We start from the raw sequence: 24,886 nt of genomic DNA on the forward strand, positions 1-24,886 counted from the left end.
ATCCACGAGTGATGTTTGTTACTTATCGATCCCAAACACATATTTCAATAGCTCCAAATTGCTTCGAAAACGAACTTCCGAAGCCATTATAAGAATTGGTACCTGCTTGAAATTTCGTTTCAGTGGACATTGGTCTGCGGTTGATGTTGCATGTTGCATGATGCATGATGCGTTGGCTGGCCAACCACTGTCAGTTTATCCAAGACGGGTCTATGGTACTAGTACTATGGTCTGTACGAAGTCAAGGGTTGAGTGGGCAGTGGATTCCTTAAAGCCCTTTAAATCTCCAGGACCAGACGGGATTTATCCGGTGCTGTTACAAAAAAAAGCAAGGAAAAGGTCACTGATCTCCATATAAAATCATCATATTTGAACAGGAGACCAATGAACAAATTTCAATTTGCTTACTAAGCAAATAAATCAACTGAAACAGCGCCTCACACTAATTTCAAAAATAGAGAAGTCTTTAGATGCTAAAAAAATCTCACTTACAGCTTTTCTTGATATTGAGGAAGCATTTGATAATGCATCCTACAAGTCTATAAATAAAGCTATGAAAAAATGTAGTTTTGACATCTGCATCTCCAACTGGATATATGCCATGCTAACCAACCGACTAATAACAGCTAAATTAGGAGGATCTACTCTAACAACGAAACCAACTAGAGGTTGCCCTCAAGGAGGAGTTTTGTCTCCTCTGTTGTGGTCCCTAGTGTTCGATGATCTTCTTAATAACCTAGCTAATTTAGGATACGAAGTCATTGGTTTTGTTGATGACATAAACATGTGAGGGGAAAATGTGAGTATACAATTTCCAATAGAATGCAAACAGCCCTAAATACACACTCAAATGGTGCAACTTGGAAGGACTTAGTGTTAATCCTTCAAAACCAGTCATAATTCCATTTACCAGAAAAAGAAAGTATAAGATTCCACCTCTTAGATTGGGAGGTGTACAATTGAAGCTTTCAAAACGAACCAAATATTTAGGTGTCATGCTTGACCAAAAACTAAATTGGAACGACCAACCGGAGTATACAATATCTAAAGCCCAGACTGCGCTCTGGAGTTGTAGTAGAATATTCGGGAAAAAGTGGGGACTAAAACCGAAAATGATTCACTGGATTTACTCGGTAATTGTGTCCCCAGACTAACATATGCTTCGCTAGTGTGGTGGCCTAAAACTACACAAATATCAGCTCAGAAAAAGCTCGATAAACTACAACGTCTGGCATGCATATCAATAACTGGAGCAATGCCCAGCGCACCCTCCAAATCCCTAGATGCTCTTTTATACCTTCTACCCTTGCACCAATATGTGCAACTTGAAGCGGAAAAAGGTGCTCTTAGGCTGAAACGTATAAAACATTTTCTAGAAGGAGATCTCACAGGGCATTTACAAATCCTGAAAGATTTTCAACTGAACACTATAGTAAGCACGAATGAAGACTGGATGGAAACGAAGCCTAGGTTCAGTGTTCCCTTCAAAGTGATTGAATTCAATCGCAGCGAATGGGAAGAAGATGATCCCAAAACTCGTCCAGGATCATTCGTGTTTTATACCGATGGATCTAAAATTGGTAAATCTACGGGAGCTGGGATCACTGGACCAGGAATCGACATGTCAATTCCAATGGGACAGTGGCCTACAGTTTTTCAAGCAGAAATACAAGCTATTCTAACATGTACAAATATTTGTTTGGCTAGGAAATACAGGTATGCCAATATCAGTATCTTCTCAGATAGCCAAGCAGCTCTTAGTGCAGTAAAAGCATACACATGTCAGTCAAAGCTAGTTTGGGAATGTATTCTATTCTTAAAACAACTAGCTGCTACTAACGTAGTTAATCTATACTGGGTGCCTGGTCACTGCGGTATAGAAGGTATTGAAAAAGCCGGTCTCTTAGCAAGATTAGGATCTTCAACTAAATTTGTCGGGCCTGAGCCATTTTGTGGACTATCAACATCATGCATGAAATCTGAGTTCAAAACCTGGGAAATATCAATGATTGAAGCCAACTGGAGGGCTCTATCAACACCAAGACAATCCAAATTATTCATTACACCTTGTAACAGAGTAACACGCAACCTCAGCTTGAATAAGGCAGATTTATGTACATCAAACGGTCTATTGACCGGACACTGTCCGAGCAGGTATCAACTTAAAAAATCGGAAAACTGGCAGATCATGACTGTCGTTTCTGCAATTTCGAAGCTGAAACTTCGGAACATTTACTGTGTCAATGCAGTACACTAATTCAGCGAAGACTGCGGATTCTTGAAAAGGGCATTTTTATGCCTAACGGGATTTGGTCTGCTGAACCAAAAAAGGTAAGGAACTTCATACCTTCGTGGGGGGATATGCAAAGGCCTGGTGTGACTATCACTTATACCATGAGTGATGGAACGAACTGACACTGCATATATAGCAAACTGGAGTGCACAACAATAGATCAAACTAATGGTCGCAGTGATACAGTGGTGGCTCCCACAGAAGAAGAAGAAGATGGTACTAGGTGGGGTCCTTTCGTCAGTAATGTGGTTAAGGGAGCGGTATATGAAAACAGAACGGAAGAAAGCAGAAGGGGAATTATTTGCTTGAAGTTTGAAGTGAAGAGACAGACTGGTCACAAACGAAGTTGTGCACAAGCATATTGTGTTTTGTTTACACGCAAAACATAGTAGACTTCCAAGATGGCTGCTGAGTGGTTTTAGCATATTGGCCCACCTTAGGATATACTTCTAGGCGCCTTGAGTTTATCTTTTGCTAGCGGAAGAATGTAACTTCGTATACATTTGAACAGGTCGCAAGCAAATTCCCTATGGCCACGGTGACAGTGGATGAGATTTTCTAGGAAAATTTCATTTTGAGATAACTAATAAAAAATAAGAGGCTGTGTTTAAGACAAGACCGCATTGTTGACGTAGAACTACGCTGTTATTTTATTCATGAGTATGACATGATATGGCTCAAGTCACTAGGTGAGATTTGAATTCGTGTCCTCATTTTTAATCGACTAGGGTGTCAAATAGGAGCTAGAAGGTCAGATGGCTTCCACAATTAAGTGACATACTTTGCTATCTCACGTCACTCGCCACGCTGAATGAAGGGGGGAAAAATTACCTCGAACGCTACTCCGGTGTCCTTTTTCGCAATTGACATACACTCGGCTACAGGGGATTGTTGCACCAGTATCATTATTCTACATTTCATAACTTCATCATGGGAACAACAACAATAGTAATACTTGCATGTATCAAATCTCATGCTACATGTTATTTAGTATTGCCTCAGTGGAATCGCATCTCTAGACATCGTTCGTATAACGTAAAACAACCAGCACCAAATAAGCGTTCAACATAGCATTCATACAGAGCCATGCATTGTTGACTTGGAGCGACTGTAAATATAAACAAATCTTATCATTTTGCGCTATTCTCAAAAGAAACGCTTCTGGTAATATTAATGGCCTCGAACAAAAACTGCATTACTTTCTCAAGCTCGAGATAAACGCAGCTATCATCCTTAGTGGAGAAAGTTTTAGGCGATTATTGCATCGCGACAGAGCCAATGCCCACGGGAGCAGATACAAATGAGGTTTCAGCGTAGCGATACGGTACATATGGGTTATGAAGCACGCACGTTCGCACACAAAACTTCATATCGATGGCTTGAAGCAACTAGTCGCTTATCCCCGTTTTACGCTATTCTCAACAGAAGTCCTTTCAATATTGCTGGTCTCGATTAGCTAGGCTGTCATCCTTGGTGGAGATGGTTTTTGCTACTGTCATGCAAAACCTAATCACCCATAAAATTCCAGAACAATTATTTTCTTGGTGAGCCGGCGATAGCCTAGCTTGATGATTCCCCACACAATTGTGTAGCTCAGAACCAGAATGCAATGACGTCAGTTTGATGCAACATCAGCGGGTGAGTAATTTGGTCGAATCAACAGCTCAATCCGAAACGAAGACATGTGATGACGCAGAACAAAGAAGAACACTTGAAGCAATGAATATCCACTTTTGAAGCAATGAACATCCCCTTATTCCCCTTCGTTCTCAATCTTCTTCTTTTCTTTGTTCACGGAGACTTTGAATCATTCCCCTCTGTTGTTCGCCGATAAGTTGCTCGTTATTGACGGCATGGGTAGGAAAGCTCACAAATGAGCAGCATTTGTTCTGCTCATTTGTGAGCTGGGAAAATGGTGAATGGAAAATGGGAAAATGGCTTCTGATTGTCATCAATTACATCTTACACACCAATGGATTGCAATACGTGTTAAATCGCTTTTTTGTCAAAAACATGTTTTTGGCTTGTCCGAGGTTCATGCGATAACGGCATCATTACTGATTCAGAATTTGTTCGATTTTTTTTGTTTCAGATAACCAGAAGAGCTGGAATCGTGTACGACATGGCACAACCTTTTCTAATTATGAGTATTTTTTTCCGTTCAATTGTTGTTTCATAGTTAAAAGATAGATAAACAAATAATGAAATAATGGACAGTAAAAATAGGATTAGTTTCATTTTTTCGAGGCTCGAGTAAACGTTCGAAATTCGTTCCCCCAAGGTTAAGATTCGAGCTATGTGGGGACCGTTCAAAGGGTTTGATGCGACAAGACCGGAAGAATGACTTTGTTACCTTAGCCGTGTGCTTCGGATCGTTATTCTACTGAAAAACGAAGCGCTCTTCAAGGCTCGTCTTGATGATGGAGGCCTCGAGATTTTCACGCAGGATGTAGCAGTACGACTCTGCCGTCATGATTCCGTCAATCTTCACCAAGCTATCCATCTCACCCTATGAAAAGCACCCCACACTATCAGGTTGCCCCTTCCTCGCTTGACCGTCTCTTGGAAGTAACACTCCTGCAGCGCTTGGCCCGACTGGCGCCACACACGAACCTGCCTCTTTCAATTGAAAAGCTCGAATGTGGATTCGTCTGTCCACAGCATCGTTTTCCGTTATTCCTACGGCTTATCAGCTTGGTGAAATATTGCATTTTCTTTGAGGAAATATTTCAGTCTCTTTCTGTACGTAAATCAGCGAACATCGCTTATTCTGCTCGTTTTGTGTCATCTTCATTTTCCCTTGACCTGCGGACGCGAGTGAACATCTCACTCGCACCGAGCCGTGGCACAGCAGGCGTAATCATAATGTTTTTCGCCACATTACGTAGGAAAAAATCAAGATGGGCCAACAACGCCGGAAAATGATTCTTCTGCTGGAATGCTATGTGTGATTTAGTTTCGCGTTCCAGTCCCAAAGCTGTCTCCATCAAGGATGACATATACGCAACACAACTGCAACTGCACTTCACAGAAAAAAAATACTCTCGAATTCGAAAAAAATGGCTCGAAATACATTCCGACTGGCAGTGACAATTTCAGAACAAACTCATCGATCTTCAAATGATCGATTCCGATTCGATCCTGATATGCGGAATAAGTGTTACGAGTGATGTTGTCTTTTGCGTAGTATTTATGTGAATCTGGATTTCCTATAAGGCTGCAAAACAAACAAAAACACCGTAACAGAGTAGATATCGAAGATGACATGGGATGTGCTTTTCGACAACGTTCTCAAGAATTAAGATTTAGGCGAAAAATGTTCAGTTGCAGGTGACATACTGACTTGACAGACTTTATATACTGTTCGTGACCATCAGCGCGAAAGATGGGCAAGTGTCCCATTAGATAGTTCCCTTCCAAACTTCCCTATCCTTGTTTCCAATCAACCCTCTCACTCCCATCAATAACGCAATGTGTGGTGCACGTACAACAGCAGCGAGAGTGCACAAATTATTCCAAATCTAATCTTTAAGTGTGCAGTGTGTGAATAAATCCATCTAATGTGTAAAGCGACCCTTACACGATCATCCGTATTGACATTACCAGTAATGATATTCATTCGAGATTCACTTCAATACACAATTATGTCGTTATTATTATATGATGCACCCTTATAATGTACATCAGAAATGTTAAAAATGTTTTCTAAAAAAAAAAGCATGTTTTAAGAATTCAAAAACCCATTAGCAACTATTTTCGTTGATCTTTCGACGATTTAAAACTACCTGTTTGCATAGTTATTTTAATGGCTTATGCTTGATTCACTCGTTCAAAATGTTTCTAGATGTCGACCTAAGACAAGATGAGACAACTGGCTTCTTACTCTTCTTCGTCGTACAAAAACGAAGCCATGACATAAAGATTCCAGAGTTGCCAAATATTATAAAATTTGGGATTTTTTTAATTTCTGTTTTTATGAATCGTAACATTTGGTTGGTGCGAATTTAATGATTTTGCATATTTTCAGTAAGGCAATCTCAAAAAGGATAAAGAATAAGTATTTTTAATACCCATATCTATAATATAATACTGATATCCATAACAACTCGTCCTAGATTGTCTGGAGAATCTTTTCTCGTTGATTCGTGCAAAACAACGGCTCTCAACTCCGTTGTAATTCAGAAACAATCGTGACTTTTTCGCTTTTTCGCAATACATGACCGTAGTACCGAATGCTTCGCATACAGCCGATACACACTTGCTATCAAAGCGTCGAGAAGAATGTTCAGCCCAGAGATTGATGGACAGTGAAGCAGCATCGACATCATATCGAATTTCAGCTTCATCTAATTTTAGTGATAATGTGGATGACATGAATATTGAATTCGACTGTGAGTACACCGTCGATGAAGCGAAAACTTTCCTCGACAGAACAGAACAAAATTCGTAGCTCTTTACATCATCAAAATAAGTCAGCGGGAAACAACATGTCAGCAGTGTAACAGTTGGTAGTCAGCAAAACACAACCTGGATGGTATCAACCATATCTTTTTTCATATTTACGAGCTAGAGGTAACAACTCTGCCATCTGCATAGTGAATGATGATACTTTTCATTTCTTCTTAGCAATGGATATTATATTCCAAAATATGAAAACGCATTAGGGACCTAACGAAGCAAAATTGACAAATGAGTGTTTACTTTACTCTATTGTGAAAAAACACATACAAAAACTCGCATATAATTCCTTCACATTTCCTTTAAACTAAATATAGTATTATTCATTAAATTCGCCATTTCTAAATTCAATACAAATCCAACGCTATTTATTTGTATTGGCAACAATGAATCGCTTTGTTTACAAAATTTAGCGAAATCAGCCAATCAGAAATCAGAACGACTGCCAGAAATTTGGTCCGTATCTGACAGAAATTAGGTCCGTAAAAGACCCCCTATTGTCTGATCTTATCTTAGATGTCGACATAGTTCTTTGTTTTTCTGAAATGAACTCAGCCCACCTTACTTTATCAATCGTTATTAATAAAATGAACTCAGCGCACCTTACTTTATCCACCATTATTGATAAAATGAACGTGCCCTGCCCTATATCAGTGACGATGAACCGATATCAGCAAATTCGGATTTTCATCTATATTGCCAGTCAACTTTGTGGAATTACACGATCATTTTTAATGTCATTCTGTTGAACTAATGTCAATACGAATGATCGTGTGATGGCCGCATTGTACTTTGTTCAACCTGCTACATGGTTACACAATTCTAAACACAATTTCTGAACGAATTTTGAGGTCTAGTGATCTTGTTCATGTATTAATACGGATCTCCTACGGATAATAGATATCGGTACTCAATAAACAAAAAATCATTAGCGTGGAAACATAAGGGGCTAGTAACATTTCTAAGTAGCTTCGATATCTCGGACACAACGACTTAAAAAAATAAATAAATTAGGCGGCACCTACGTATAAGGTTCCCATTTTTGTTACGTGAGTATTTTACCATCACTTTTCTTCCAGTTTATCTTATTAGCGGTGAGTTTTCTCATTTTTACTCCAGAAATATTGATGAATAAAAAAATACTAATGAAGTCGGGTAGGACGGACACTCCATCGAATTGGCTTTTGAACTGGCGAAAAAAACGGACTGAATTATTCGTTCAATAAACCAACTTAGATGGCTCAGATCAATAAACCAACTCAGATGGCTGACTTAGAGGTTTTTAAAGCGCTATTTCAGACTTGGAAAAATCATAAAAAATTACAAGGTCCTCCTAGGTGATTTTAGTCAAGCCGTTTTATTTAATAATTTTTAGGACCTATTTGAAGTTCTCCACTTAATGAGTACATCTACTTGAATTTCAAAATACAACTTATCAGTTAGTATCCGCCTTTCCCGCCCAAGGTGTCCATCTTTCCCTTCAAGTGTTCGTTTTTCCCGACTCATTCTTATTAAAAAAAAAATGCCGGACATTCGTTTTGCAAGATGTGATGCCTCAAAAACAAATTTTATTATAAAAAGAGACTTAGGCTACCAATTTGTAGTGAGATAACTCTATATTTTTTAAGTGGAATTCACGAAATGAATGTTTGTTTCGAGAAATGTTATGATCCGTTTAATAAATCTCATAGTTCCTCGCGTATACATAGTACATATCGCCGGGTTGATTGGTCCTAGAGAAGTTTTCTTGGTTACCTTTTCAGGTTTCCCGAAAATAATCCTCCGTCGCCGTGGGTTAAATATTTTCTTCTTCTTCTTCTTCTTAAATTGCACCAACGTTCCCAGAGGAACTTCGCCGTCTCAACGTAATATTAATTGCGTCATTTTTACTAATACTTAGTTGAGATTTCTATGCCAAATAACACGCCTTGAATGCATTCTGAGTGGCAAGCTCTAGAATACGCGTGACCACAGTGCAAGTCGAAGGAAAGTTCTTTTACGAAAAATTCCCCCGACCAGAACGGGAATCGAACCCGAACCCCCGGCATGTTAGGTTTTGACGCTAACCACTCGGCCACGGGAGCGCAAATATTTTATACGCACGTTGAATAACGAAACATATCTCCGGGTCGATTGATTTTAGTGGAGTTCTCTCGGTTACCTTTTCAGGTTCTCAAAAGTTAACTCCTCCTTCGCGATTAGAGACCCATTCAGTCAAAAATACGTCGGTTCTAGAGAAGATCTCTTGGTTACCTCCTCAGGCTTCTTTCTTTTATGGAAATCCATCTTAATGTGTTGAATTTAAAGATTTGTGTGGTTGATTTAATCATGTAATTTTTTGCGATGTGAAGATATTACTTTTATTTCTATTTGAAGAAAATAATCCTCATCGTCCTAAGTTGATCGTGGTCGACAGTGATGGTTACAAACACAAAGTACCCGAACAAGCGATTCATGTATATTTTTATATTAACTGACGTTATAGGCAAACGAATTCCGTCTATTTTGCTTGTGAAGAGATAAGTCACTGGCACAAACAACATGATATTTATTTTTATATTTTTGTTCTAGTCAAATAATTCGTAATTAGATGATGGATGAATTTCTGTAATAATGAACTCAACTGGAGTTGGCGTGGCGTTCAATAACTTAAATAGATTCAGTGACGTCCAATGAAATTATCTTCGGTCTCAATAACGTCAAAGAAAAGCAACGTTGGTACAGCCACTATTGTAACTAATTAACAATTTACATATCGTAAATTGGGTAAAGTGCCTCAGTTGTAAGTACTTGTTTACGCAATCCCATGACTATCGAAGATGCATATAGCAGTGTAGAACGTAATGACGATGCAGTTTCAGTTGCGAGAAAATCTTTTTCTAACTCCTTGGAGTATGATAAAACTACATACGACGAATTTCATGCCAACTCGTCTTAGGAGTTGGCAGCACCATCTCAGATAGCAGTGAAACGTTGTGGGTGTAAAGACATGGGTCATTTAAGCAACTTAGCACACATGAAATATTCGAAAAAGAATTAGACTTCTTTTTGGAAAAAGAAATTTTTTTTCTTAATTTATTACAATAATTTAAAATTTAAAAACTATGATACCTACAATATTCTTGTCGTAGGATGAAATGTAGGAAAATGCTCAAATTTTCACAAAAAAATGCCAAATTTTTTTTGAAAAAAAATTTCGCTGACAAAAAAGTTATTTTAAAAATCAAAATTCATTTTTCTCAAAACCAATTTTTGACGTAGGACTACGTCTTTCATTTCTGTACCGGGGTGTAAGTTCAAAGTTTCGAAAACGAGAGAGTGTCGCTGGACTGCAAGGTTTTGAACGTTAATACCTCTTTACCGGCTGAATGGAATGGTAGAATAATCACTTCATCCGAAAGATAAAATGTCAACGAATTATATGATTGTCACTTATTGGTCCAAAAAATTGTTTCAATAGCTTAAAAATTGCTTTGAAAGCAAGCTATTGAAATCATAAAAATCAAGCTCATTAATGATGATTGGTGATCGCAATGTGTTCCCGAACACGGACGCAAAATTTAGGCACCTGGAGAAATCGTCATAACGAATACATGCGAGCTGTGATTTGTTTTGCTCGCTTGCATTAGTAGGGTAACACGGGGTGATTTGGTCATATGGGGTGATTTGGACCACCCCTTTATCTCAAAAATTACGGCTCAACTTAGATTTTCTATAATGTAATCTATTGTTGAACCGTATGTACCTAAAGTAAAAAAACTTTGGTAAAACTTTACAAGTAGAGGGAAACGCTAGCATAAATACAAATTCAACTTTGCCGCTGAAGAAGAAGGAGCTTGAAAGAGCAACGCAGGCCATCGAGAACGGATTTTCTTTGACCAAGCATCAAAAATGTTTGAAAATGCTCGACCAACAGTGAAAAGATTCATGCAGAATTCGAGATGGCGTCAATCCAAATTTTCTGGTCTGGATTCTGGTCAAGACACCTAGTATCGATCCCAAAAATCACCCCGCATCCAATTTTAATGTCCAAAAATCATCTCTTTTATTTTATGATATATTTGGTAGATTGAAGCTTTATATAATGATTAAACATTATTTATTGAGAGAAAACAAGTGTAGCTCAGTATACAATGTGACATTTTTTAATTAGACCGTATTGGTTTGGAAATATTAGGCAATTTGTTTAGGTGGTCAAATTCCCCCCTTTTCCCCTATTTGCGAAACCATAGCGGACAACCGCAAGACTTGAGTACTTTCACTCGCATCAGTTTCTGTTCTGCTTTCGCATGGAACAGTCATGAAAAATTGTTTGCGTGTGAATGCATCCGAGCGAAGGACGCACCCATTCACACATTCGGCTTGGTGTTCCCGTAATGCAATCGAATAGTATCAGCTTCCGTTCTGCTTTCGCGTGGAACAGCCATGAAAAATTGCCACACCACGAAGATAGACTTTACTTCGTTTTCACCGTTTTCACGCGTACTCAGTTTCTATCCTGCGTATGGAGTGACCATGAAAAATCTCGTGTTATTCTCACGAAAACAAGAATTAATCATGTATCAAACATTTTCAGTTGCTTTTACAAGGCTACTCAAAACCCATAGGTTCGTTTCGGGACCACCAACAAGTTCGAAAGAGTTGAATTTTATGTTAATAATAATTCCATACTTATACTCATCCACCCACACACTAACAAGAAAAACTTTCAGCTATCTTTCAAAATATTCATTCATTCATGCATGAAGTATTGATTCAGATGCAATTTCAAATAAATGATTACCGAGCCAACGGTAGTCCTACGTCTACCTTGCGGTTATATCACAGCTAACCACAGATAACCCACTTCTTGTTTTTTTTTAAATTCCCAAAAAAAAAATTATATATATATATATATATATATATATATATATATATATATATATATATATATATATATATATATATATATATATATATATATATATATATATATATATATATATATATATATATATATATATATATATATATATATATATATATATATGAATAACCCTTACAATTTTCAACATGTCGTCCATACATCGGAAGATGGGTACTATTACAAGGAAAAAAATTTTCGAACAACAACTTTTTCATGTTTTCTTTGAAAAAAATACAACTAACTCTAATTTTGCTTAAAGTCAAGGGAGCGATATAGTGCATTTGACAAAGTTTTAGATCTTGTTAAAGTATAAACTTTTGTCTAAGACATCAACTTTCTTTCCTTTATGGTTTTTGGAATATAAGTCATTTTTGAATGAAGACTCCTGAAAAAATAATGTTTTGCTCGTAACATTTTTGTGTGTAAATTCTCACGTTTCACATGTTCTTGACATGTTTCTAAATAGAGAAAAGATAACAGAGCATGTGAGTTGCGATAATTTATACATAAAAATGTTACGAATTAAATATTAATCGTATTTATTCAAAGAAAAAAAAAAGTTGTTATTCGTAAAACTTTTTCCATGTAAGGGCTCATATCGTTCGACGTATGGAAAAGTATGGAATTTTAAGGGCTATTTATATCTATTTTTTCAGAATTTTAAAAGCAAACATATGTTTTCGAGAAGGTGCTCCCGTGGCCGAGTGGTTAGCGTCAAAACCTAACATGCCGGGGGTTCGGGTTCGATTCCCGTTCTGGTCGGGGAAATTTTTTTTCAAAGAAATTTCCTCTGACTTGCACTGTGGTCACGCGTATTCTAGAGCTGCCACTCAGAATACATTCAAGGCGTGTTATTTGGCATAGAAATCTCAACTAAGTACTAATGAAAATGACGCAAGTAATACTACGTTGAGACGGCGGAGTTCCTCTAGGAACGTTAGTGCCATATAAGAAAAAGAAGATGTTTTCGAGAAAAATTAATTTCAACTTTCAAAACATTTTTTTTTCAATGATCTTTTTCCCAAAAAAATCTCTTTTAATTTTTAATGAAAACCAAAATAATTTCCTACATTCCATTCTTTGACTAAAATTTTGTAAGTCTGATAGATTTTTATGTAATTTTTTTAAAATTTTGAGTTTTTTTGACTTTTTTTTTCGGAAAATCTTAACTTAAAAACTATAAGATCTACAAAAAGTTGGTCAGAGAATGAAATGTAGGAAATTACTTAGGTTTTCATTAAAAATTATCAAAGATTTTTTTGGAAAGAAAATTCATTGAAAAAAAATATTTTGAAAATTAAAATTCATTCAATTCTCGAAAACATATACTTCTAAAATTCTGCAAAAAATAGATATAAATAGCCCTTTAAATTTCCAAAAAGTTTTCCATACATCGGACGATGGGCACATTTACATGGAAAAAGTTTTTCGAACAACAACTTTTTCATTTTTTTGTTAACTATTAATGTTTAGTTTGTATAATTTGTATGTATAAATTATCGCAATTTACATGCTCTGCTAACTTTTCTCTGTTTAGAAACATGAAACATGAATACGAGCAAAACATTTTCCTTCTCAGGAGTCTTCATTCAAAAATGACTTATATTCCAAAAACTTTGAAGGAAAGAAAGTTGATGTCTTCGACAAAAGTTTATATTTTAACAGGATCTAAAACTTCGTTGAATACAGTTTATCGCTATCTTGACTTTTCAAAAAATAAGGATAAGTTGTATTTTTTTCAAAGAAAACATGAAAAAGTTATTGTTCGAAAAACTTTTTCCCTGTAAAAGTGTTCAACGTGACAAGAATCGTAGTTATAAATTCTTATGGTTATAAATAAAAAAGTTATAAATTTTTGTAAAAAAATAAGAAAGAAAATTGGCTTTTTCCAAAAAGTGGTCTAATTTTTTTCCGAATATTTCAAGTGTGCAAAGTTGCTAAAATGAACTATGTTTTTACACCCACAACGTTTCACTGCTATCTGAGATGGTGCTGCCAACGGCCAGTCGAGTTGGCATGAAATTCGTCATACAGTGAATAAGTTCAGTTATAGCTGGACGTGGTCGAACAACAATTCGAGCATGTTTAAACATTCCACATAAAACATTCACAAAACTTTCAAGCACACCATAATGGAAAGAATCAGAACATTTCACCCTATGAGAGGAATCATTTTGCATGGTGTGTTACAACGAATCCATCGGCGTGGCGTAACTTTGGATCCAAATTCATCACATAAAAAGTTGTTAACGGTACAGCAAGTGGAATGTTTGGAGAAGTTATTTCTGCATACGATTCTCAGACGATAAAGCAATATATGTTGCCGCAAGTAACTGTTTGGTTTTTTCTCCTTCTGCGGAATCAAACACAAATAAATTTCATTTCAAATTTGAGAGTACCCTTTTTCGCAGGAAATCTTCAACCTTTTTCAAATTTTATGTAAATAATTGCATGAATGTGAAGGCTACAATCAATGACCGTGGGCTTCGGTGAGGATTGATTAAATTTGCACCAAACCGGAAAGGTCGTTTCTTTCCTTCTCTTCTTGGCCAGCGGGTGATCCCTATCGTTATTTCTGAACGCCAATTTTCACATTTGCGGCAGATATTCTAATACTTGATTGTCGGAAGTTATACAATTTCGAAGATCAACTGTGAGAGATGTTACATAGCATTCAAATTGGTTCCGAATATTCCTTAATCATTGGCTCAGACTTCACAAATTACGAAACACATACGGTTCCCGGGTTCCATATCCGCACCGGATTATCCGTTTGTTTCTCGACACTGAAAGGACGTTTCATACTCAGGAATACAAATCACGTAACAATCTGACGAGCTGGTAGCCACGAGGTAATGGATAGATAATGGATATAGAAAGGACTCACTCTGCTTTTTTATTCCTCAGCGGAACCAATCAATCCAACGCAAATGATACACTGTAGAAGGTGACTTGTTGAATCTCTTCGCACTGCGGGAATCTTTCACTGCGGGACGGATACGTCTGAGGATGGATCCTTTCCGGAGTGATTACACTGCCAATTTGTCACAGCGGCTATCAACAGATTGAATTTACACTTGGCTGATTGCAGCTGCGGTATTTCACATTATCCTCGACGAGTACTTCGGTTTTATATTTATTGAAGGTTCACAATGTGGTATGCAGAAACCGTCCAAACTGGTTTTGTCTCATATGTTTACGCATCGCCCGATTTCGTAACAGTTGCCAGCGTGCAGCATTTCATCACACATAAATATAATCATTATCACTTGAAAGAAAGATCACAAGGATTAACCCTTATTCTGACCGTTATCCTTCACACTAATCTTATTGATGGCGAAAAAGAAATTCCATACCACTTATAGATCATTGATGTTTTCTGTTGCGGAAATTGAATTCTTCGACCTCGTGGAGACACTTTCAAAATTTAACCACTTTATGTTTTCAACAACAATTTATTTCACTTTTTTTTTCGAAAGTAAACTTGTGCCTTTCACTAACACTTTTTGTTGCTCACTCGGCTCACACAGCACTCGCAATAGTTTATAACATAAATCTACGCACTGCGTATCCTGTTGATTCGTCCTTTTACTTTTGATACTTCGCGACCCACGTGAGATTGTAGCGATCTTCGAGGCAACCTGTCTAGATCGAAACCTGACGACGACTGAACGCGTCGGATAGCGCGAGCGGTGTTTACTAAACCAATCCGCCTCTTCCTTCGGCGGATTTTGCTCCTTCGCTCGGTGAGCACCACTTTGTACGAGAACTGTGGAGAGTAACCAGTTCCTAATAGCCACACCACTCGCACTGAGAATGAACATGAGAAGCGGCCGGCACGCGTTCGTTATGGCTGATCTGTCCGGCGTGGCGGCGTGAACACGTGTACTGTTTTACTTTTTCAGCGTAAGCAAACGCATTGTGTTTAATGTTTGTGGTACTGATATTTATTCAGTTTATTACAAAACATTTAATCGATCATGTTTTCATTATGGTAATGGCGTTAGCTGTGTTGCCTTATTTAAAATACTAATGGGTCTGATTGTGTTTCCAGCATTACATCATGCGCATAAGTCTAGTGAGGTTCACATGAAATGTGGGAATAATTCGTTTTGAGCGTTCGGATGAACTTGTGTGCATTGTAAAATTCAAAACATTTCTAATGTGCAAGATCCGTTAATTTGAGTTCTTAATCGTTCAAAACGGCGTCGAAATCTGTTTCCGATTTCTGATGAGAAGAGCTGCTGGGTTCGGGCTAGAGAGTAGTCTCTACGGCAGGAATGGCAAACTTGGCAGCTACCTGCTATTGAAAATATAGACGGCGGTCTCCCAAAACAATCGTCGGCAACGCTCTGGCCACTCCTGCGTGGTTTTGCTGCGTTTATCATGGAAGGACTAAGGAAGGGGAATCCACTACTGCAATATATGTGGTCTCTTGAACTCGATTTGTTCACTCCTCCATACGTATCAGGTCATTTTTAAATTCCTAAACACATGTGGAAACCAGAGATGCCAACCTTTTTGGGTTTTCAGGATTTCCCAGACGTTTGGGAAATTACTTTTATTTAGCACGATCCCTCACATCTTGACAAACGCGTAATTATGCCAGATTTTTTTAGAAACGATACTGATTTTTTTAAAAAGTGCATAAAACCTGCTTATCTTTTGCGTCAACAGAAAACACAGTCCAAATGACACAATCTCAATCCTAACAAAGAGACGACTTATTCTAACTTAACTGGTATATCCAAGCAAAAACATGAACACACGATGCATACTACTAAAAGGCTCGTTATAGCCATAATAAGTGCGAAATGTAAGAGTTTCGAGGAAGTCATGGGTTCTCAGAGTACGACACATTCTTCAATATTGATGTTTAATTCAATTAGTACAGCAGGGCAGTCTATTTGAGACTGAATAACATCTAAGACGGATGCAGCCTTCGCTACTTTTCGTCTATTTCCGAGAGGCTCTAGATCAGAGGTTCTCAAACAATTTTGGGCTATGGACCCCTTTTCCAGAATTAATTGATACCTTAAACCCCTATAGTCAAATTTTTTAAACAAAAATCTATTTCTAGTTTTTGTCTTATTCATACAAAATTTTTACTAATATAAAGACTTTGCGGTTGGCTAGCCTGTTATAAGGCCGTAACAACTATACTGTCACCCACAGTATAGTATTTTTTTTTGTCGCACTCGGAATATTATTTCAATATTTTGCTTAACCAAAAACTGGCAATACTCCAATTTTTTAGGGCTGCTAAAATGTATGATATCAATTTGGGAGTCATTTTTATGTAAAAAAAACCGGAATTTCAGAGCGCCGAAACACTAATTTCAGCATTACTCGAGAAATAATCAAGCTAATGCAACCAAATTTTAGGGTGCAATTAATGATTCTATGGTGGTTGGATACTCCTCTCCCCTCTCTTAGGAGGGGCTGCAATACAAATGAAACACAAATTTTTGCATTACTCGAGAATTATTCAAGCAAATGAAACCAAATTAGGCATATGGAGGTTTAAGGGTGTAATGAATGTTTCTATGATGGTTAGATATTCCACTCCTCTCTCTAATGGGGGGCTGCCATACAAATGAAACAAAAATTTCTGCATTACTCGAGAATTAATCAAGCAAACGAAACCAAATAAGGTATATGGAGGTTTTAGGGCGCAATAAATGTTTTCACGGTGGATAGACACTCCACCCCCTCTCTAAGGGGGAGCTGTCATACAAATGAAAGGCAAATTTTTGCATGAAACGAAAACTAATCAAGAAAATACCAAATTTGGCATGCGAAGGTTTTAAGGGACACAAAACGTTTCTATGGCAAACAGACACTCCTCCCGTCTCTCTGAGGGGGTCTCCCATACAAATGAAACACAAATTTCTGCATAACTCGAGAACTAATCAAGCAAACGAAACCAAATTTGGCATGTGGAGGTTTTAGGATGCAATAAATGTTTTTATGGTGGTTCGACACGCCTTCCCCCTCTTTTAGGGTAGGCTGTCATACAAATTAAAAACAAATTTCTGCGTAATTCGAAAACTAATCAAGCAAATGGAGCCAAATTTGGCATGTGTAGATTTTAGGGGGCACGAAACGTTTCTATTGTGAATAGACACTCCTCCCCCCATATTTTCTGTATCAAACATTTATTCCATGTAACGGAGAAACATGTTATTTGCAAGTGGTTGAAAAATCTTGAACGAGAATTGTGACTGAAAAAAATCTGATATTATAATGATGAGTTTTGGTAGAAGTACTAGGAATTTTTTAGTAAAAGGTAAATTCAACGGGGTCGATTAGAAGATCAAATAATGAACAGTTCTGCGATTGGACTCATGAACTTGCGATTAGGAAGAAAACGTGAATGTTTCAAGGTATTGATAACAAAAATCAAATGTCCACTGATGATTTAATAAGAGCCAAAGGTTGTACCGCTCATGACAACTCTACACGAGCTGATGATTGCGCCAGCTAGTGACCCTTCTAAATTGGATTCCTCGAGTCGAGAAGACGCACCACGCCAGATATGAGGTACAGACTAGGGGGCGTTGCTGATTAATGGTCAGCTGCATCCCAATTGGAAGTATCCCGTGTCGGGCACACGTACAGAGCATTGGAGACAGCAACATCCCAATTACGAGAACACTTGTAATACTAACCTCGAGCCGACCGCGAGTAATCGGTTACGTATTACTGACATAGATAATAAGAAAAACTGTCAAAATATTGAACTCCCGGCCCCGTCAGGCTAACGCCATATGAGCCTTGATAAAAATATATATTGTGGAAAAAAAATCTAATTTTGGGCGGGACGAAGTTTGCTGGGTCAGCTAGTAGAAAATAAAACAGCCTTTTGTTATTATAACTAACTAGTTTTTGAGAAGAAATCATTATTCTCGCTACCTCAAACAAACAATCAAACTACCACTTATTAACGATCACTTAAAAAACATATTGTATTGGTAGGAAGGGGTGGTGAAAAGTTTGGCCACCCCTGCTATAGCGGATATAGCATCAAATTTTTTGTTTATAACGAGAGACTGACTGACATTTCCTCAGATTTATACAAAATATTACAATCTGAAAACTAGAGAAAAAATCGGAATAAAGTAATACTTCTCGGGGCGCCGTTTTCATCGTATGCCGGGGGCGCTGTCTATCCTCACTACGCCGCTGCTGATGTGTAAAACATGGTTATTTCTTCTTCTGATACATCGACGCAATATACTTAAACTTGATGGTTGCAGAGATGTGCACCAAATCACTTTCTTCGATGTTCAGTACATTTTTGGGATAAATTTACTTAATTGCGGGAATATCATATCACTACCACGGGTAGTTGTGGCTAGAACTTTACCCCAAAACCACATAGGTTCGTTCATCCAGAGAATAGTCTGTAAAATCAACATTGCGCAACTGTCTGAATCAATTGGCTGAATCATTTTTCTGTGAACCAGAGAAATAGAATGAATGTAGAATGGTAGAATGGTTTGGTGGCATTGGAAGGCTCCAGCATGGTCAGATTTATCTGACCGAATCGTCGAAGTTGAAGTTGATGCATTACATTATCCTTAAATTCGTTAAGCTGATAAACATATATTTTCCCATCGTTTCGTAACTGTATTCAGATCTTTTCTCGTTTGTATGAACTCATTTGTGAAAAAATACCGTGCGGAAGAGTCGTGAAATGCTCTAATTTAGAATCGGTAGGACTCTCACTTTAAAATAACTTGTTCATGTTGTTAATCACTTTTAGTATGTATGACATAAATGTCAATTAAGATTAGTCTACCATTTTGACGTTCTTAACATGATTAATATGTTTCACAAATCCAAAGTAAATTCGAAGTTGTTCATATCTGTCAAGTACTCTTTGCACCACTGCTTCCAGTGTAAGCCATCTATTTAGTCGCGCATGGATGGAGCAATTTCAAGGGTTTTTATTCAGGAATTTCCTGAATCTCATCAAACTTACTAGTCCGCAAGGGACTGCAGCTAAGACAGCGCTTGGTTTGCTCAATTTCATCTGGAATATGCTAACACGCACACGAAGAGCCTAAAGCAGAACTATACACTTCATAATGAAAAAAAGCGATGGAAATCTCTTTTAACCCTCCTGTACTTGCGTGCAAAATCATAACACGTATACTCGCGCACGGTGTCAGACCGAAAATTGAACTTCTCTGTAATGTTGCCATTGTGTATTTTTCAGGCTTTATTGGCATTTATTTGAAGAAGAGGGTATGATTGAATGAAAAAACTCCGAAAAATATGTTTTCTTCGTCTTTATTATGTTTTAATAGTCATCTAATTCAGCCTTCTCAAAACAGAGTAATTTTTGATACTCCAACACAAATAACGAAATTTGAATTTTTGACTGATATTAATTAAAAGTAAGCAACTGAATATAATTCATGGACGTATAAAGAGCTATAAAATAACATAAAAACGTATTAATCGATTGTGGTTTCATTGGAGTAAGTATCAAAACATAGCATAAGTGCATGCTCGAAACAAACATATTTTTTACATTTCATGCAGTTGTTGCGTGTTTTTCGAGTCTTTTATCGAAGAGAAGAATGTATAACCACCTTTTAGATAATTACCAGATGATAAAGGTTCTGGAATATAAAGTTTGCATATTTCTAATATTCTTTGTCTCTGTATTCTTGGTAAACTAAGAATTAATGTCTTTTTTTAGACAGCGCATAAAAAGATGATTTAAAAGGATTTCTAGGAACTTCCTTTTCTTTTTCTTTCCTTGTTTTCTTGTCTATATTGCCCATTATAAAAAAAAACTCCGAAACTGTAACTGTTAAACATTACCACAAGCCACCGATTAGTTATTTATTTATTTTTCCACAAGTGCAATTCTTTGACAAGTGTGTATGTGTATGACCATTACATTCAGCGAATAACTATACGAAAGTCGACCATTTATATTTTGCTTTTGAACGTATGAATCTAACGACGAATATATCGACGAATAGTTAATATATGAATTCGTTCAATCCAGTTACAAAAGGGACTGAAATCAAATAAGAATAGTCCGGTAATGATATTATGCATTATATTCAATAAATATTCCACGCCACTAACATTAATTTATACATTTCATTTAATAATATTCTAGAATATAAAAAAAGGCACTTGTCCGAAAAAGTTACTCCTATACTCGCGTCGGTGTGTCAGACCGAAAGTGTTAAAAAAGTGGCACACGTCCCCTTTGTAACAACACATGCGATACGCTAAACGAACGGCGAATAACGAAGCTAGAGAGAATCGCAAAGTCGTAGTGTTGATATTTTCTGAGAAATGAACGAATTATTGATTTATCGGACTGACAGACAAATGCGCTAGTATAGGAGTGTTAAGCAAAGCGTCAAGTGAGTGAGTTCGGGTTCGAATCCTTCTCTGGCCGCGTGTTTATCGTATCGACAGCATAGTGGGCGTGTTTATCCGGCATAGAAATCTCAACTAGGTACTATTAAATAACGCAAGTAATACCTACGTTGAGAAGGCAAAAGTTCCACTGGAAACGTTAGTGCCATCCAAGAAGATTTAATTTTGCTCCTCTTGAACAACGATACCATCTCGTCATACAACGTTCTAGAATCCGTTTCGGTATACTGTATAAGGCCATAAAAACAATCATTCACGAACAGTGTACCATCCTTCCAATAACTAGTTCTCTCTCTCTAGGGTGCTCATACTCTGTTTGACCGAAGCCAAATATTTGACTTATTGGATCTCTAAAATATTTTTTAGGTCTGTTCTTCGAACCTGTCCACAATGGGGAATCGCTGGCCATCAGACAAAAATGACATGACGTCAGCTGTTTCGTAATATTTTTCCTTTCTTGCTATAATATTCAAGTGCTTAAATCCCACATTTGAGCGCAATGCCATAAAATCTGATTTTTTTATGACATTTCAAAGCTTGGCGAATTGACGTTTTTTGAAAATTGTTGGAAAGAAAGTACATTACTATGAAACGCTCTGCAGCTTTCATGATAGAAAACCAGCTTAGAAGTTTTGTTGCAGCAGTTTGCCGCGATTGAGACTCCATTCTAAGTTTTAAGTAAAAATATAAGCTTTAAATTAAACACTGTCCCACGCTGTGCAAAACTGTGCGAATTGTCATTTTAGTGAGAAAAGCGATAGCAACTTTTTTTTACCAAATTTTTTTAATATTTAAATTTTATCTAGGATTCAATTAAATCAAAATCATAATGATCCATTGATGAAAATTTTCATATCACAGTAATCTGTAAAGGATGAAATATAAATTTGGGCTAAACATCACAAAATTTATCATTAAAAAGTTATAAAAAAGTATGTGATTAAAAAAGGATAGGGTAGAGTAAAAAAATATTTATGAAATCGAAATCATATCAAACCAATTTATCACTCAGAGCGTATTAAAAACAATATCTGTTGAAAACATTCTTTTCTATTGTTGAACAAGATTCGCTATCACACAAACTGATCGAAAATTAGCCCGTTTGCAGGTTGATTTTACTTCGTACTCCTTTGCAAACAGGAGTAAAGCACTCAGTTCGTTGTATGAGAAAAAAAAGAACATTCACAATAGACAATACCGCATCTCTTCAGTTTCATTTGAAACGCTGTGTGGTTCCAGTGTCATTGTTTCTACGATTCGTTCAAAATGAAAAAAAAATCAAAATCACAAGATGAAATGAAAATAGCAGCGAATGAAATTTTCCCTGCTGATAAGTATAACGAATTCCAAATTTCACTCATAAAAATAGTCTAGAAAATGCTAATCATGGTATAGTCAACCATCTCCCCACCTCCACAGATCCAATAGTAAACACATATTTTGAAAAGGAAAAGATGATTATGATTCGGAAGAAGAAAAAGAAGATTATTGTTTTGATTTGTTATTTTTGACGTAGGACTACGTCTAACCGGAAGATATAGGGGGTGAAATGGAAATCTAGGCACTGAACAAGTAGGAAAAAATGCAAGATTTGGAACGCTTATAACTCGAGCATTTCTCAATAGATCGCAAAGGTTTTTGCATCAATTGATAGGAAGTATATCTTCGCATCTATCATAACGAATAACATTTCATTTTTTCTTGATATAAATAATTGAATAATTGTGAAATATCAAGCATTGTCAAAATGCACTATGTGCCCATTTTTGATTGGTCCATTTTGTGCTCCTCAAATCGTACCGTCCAAAACGGGCAACCAGAGCAGCAGCCAAATAGAATGAAGCACGATTGGAAAGGAAGAAGAAAAAAGACGGGTGGGTAATGTCGGGGACATAACCGGAGTGACGTAGGACTATACAAAGGGGACTATACGTAGGACTATACAAAGGGGGCTTTTGTTAAATATATATTTTAAATATATTGTTTTATTTTCTTCTCCTACGTGAATACCTACCTATCTAGCTGAAATTAGTTTACTGGTTACTCTTTATGAATATGTTGATGGTTCTGAAAAGAACCTTTGGTGTTGTGTTTTTGTTATCCCTCGATATTCCCATCTTGTTCGGTTAAACCTTCCTGTTTAGCTATTGCGTTTGCCACTCGCCACAGCTTTCACAGTTGGAAAATTTCTTCCCATCCAGCTTGTGACATGTTGTTCAGTAAATTACATTTAATGCGACGTGCCGGAGAAACACTTTGCCACTCACTGAAACTAATTGTTGCCTTGATGAGCACCGAACCGAAGCTGCTCTGTTCTTGATGCGGGTTTTCTGATTGTCGTGAGATGCTTTGCAAGCCAACTCGAGCACTCCGACGACCGAAACTCTATAATCGCTGTTAGGTATACTGGTGCTCCGGCACCAATCCGTTCGGCCTAGTTACCCTTGCGGAGCAATCAGTGAATGTGACCAACAGGGAACTGGAGACCTGCACGGTTCGAGTGAGACTTTGCCTTTCCCTTAACTTGTCCTCCTTTATTACGTCCACGATGCCGATGCCGTACAACCACACGGGTTTACGGTTTGAAAGAAAATAAGATATTTTTTTGGGGTCCGGGTGTTTTATACTCTAGTGGTACACACTCACAGGATAGAGACAAATCGGCAGACTCAGCCAGAGGGGCGAGTCCAACGAGACGAACGAATAAGCGTTAAAAGGGAGCGATGGCAAAAAAATACATTCATTACGATTTGTTCGCTCATTGGATTCACATGCAGGCTAAAAAGGGTCCTTTTCAGGATCACAAAATTATCTTCAATCTAAAGAGTTTATTGTTTTGTTATCACTCGATTTCCCCATCTTGTTCGGCTAAACCTTTCTGTTTAGCGATTGCATTTGCCACTCGCCACAGCTTTCACAGTTTGAAAATTTCTTCCCATTCAGCTTGTGACATATTTTACAGTAAATTACATTCAATGGCACGTCGCATTATCACCACTCAGTATCGGATTGGAGGTAATTTTAACCTGTAATTGAACATTTGCGATGACAGTGGTACAGTGTCGACTTTCAATGTGGGGTCATAATTTGGACCCCGAACTCTATGCTTACAAAAATGTCCAACTAAATGTCGAGATAAGTGTAAATTACTGTACTTTCAATCTAGAAGCAATTTAAGAATTGGTGAAAATCAATAAGCACAGAGCAACTGCCAAATTAACATACTCATCATATCCTGGCAAACGAATTATGAATAAATCAATTTGTGTTTTATTATTATTTTGGATATTGTTTTGGAAAGCATTGAACTGTATTTCCTAAACTCTTTGTTGGAAGGTTTAATGGCCCTGAAAAGCGCCTTGTTTTATGGAATGGTTCCAATTTAGAAAACTTAGTACTCGTGGTTTTGAAAAAAAAAAACATTTCGAACGCCCTCGATGCCGCCTTGTTCTGGATTTGCCACTAAAGCAGTTTGTATAAAGAACAAACTTTTTTCTTCTGCTACCTGATGCCGTTTTGCGATTGCGTTTGCCACTCGCCACTCGCTGCAACTGTCTGTTGTCTTGATGTCCACCGAACCAAATGTGTTCTGTTCCGAATGCGGGTTTTCTTATCGTCGCGAGCAGCTTTGCCAGCTAATTCGATCACTTCGGCAAGCTATATAACGCCGGCTAGGTGGACTGGTACACTGGTACTAACGCGCTCCAGATCAACATGGTTTGAGCGGGATTTTGCCTTTCCCTTCACTTTTCCTCCTTTACCATGTCCAGACATGGCTGCTTGGGTTGGTTTGTTGATGTGTTGTGATGCGAACC

The 24,886-nt window shown here is 37.4% G+C and overlaps 1 protein-coding gene across 6 annotated transcripts in view; it reads right to left on the reverse strand.

Moving 5' to 3' along the window:
* Positions 1–24,886, reverse strand: part of LOC129775632 (atrial natriuretic peptide receptor 1) — a 270,699-nt gene that overhangs the window by 131,651 nt on the left and 114,162 nt on the right. For 3 of the 6 annotated variants that reach the window (XM_055780592.1, XM_055780597.1, XM_055780593.1), the window contains exon 1: positions 14,545–15,342. The exons of the other annotated variants lie outside the window; for them this stretch is intronic. The gene's annotated coding sequence lies outside the window, so the exon portion shown is untranslated. Of the gene's footprint in view, positions 1–14,544; positions 15,343–24,886 lie in introns of those variants that run through there. 6 annotated transcript variants of the gene reach the window in all.

Source organism: Toxorhynchites rutilus, chromosome 3 (assembly GCF_029784135.1).
Source record: "Toxorhynchites rutilus septentrionalis strain SRP chromosome 3, ASM2978413v1, whole genome shotgun sequence".
In the NCBI taxonomy this organism is placed as follows: Eukaryota; Metazoa; Arthropoda; class Insecta; order Diptera; family Culicidae; genus Toxorhynchites; species Toxorhynchites rutilus.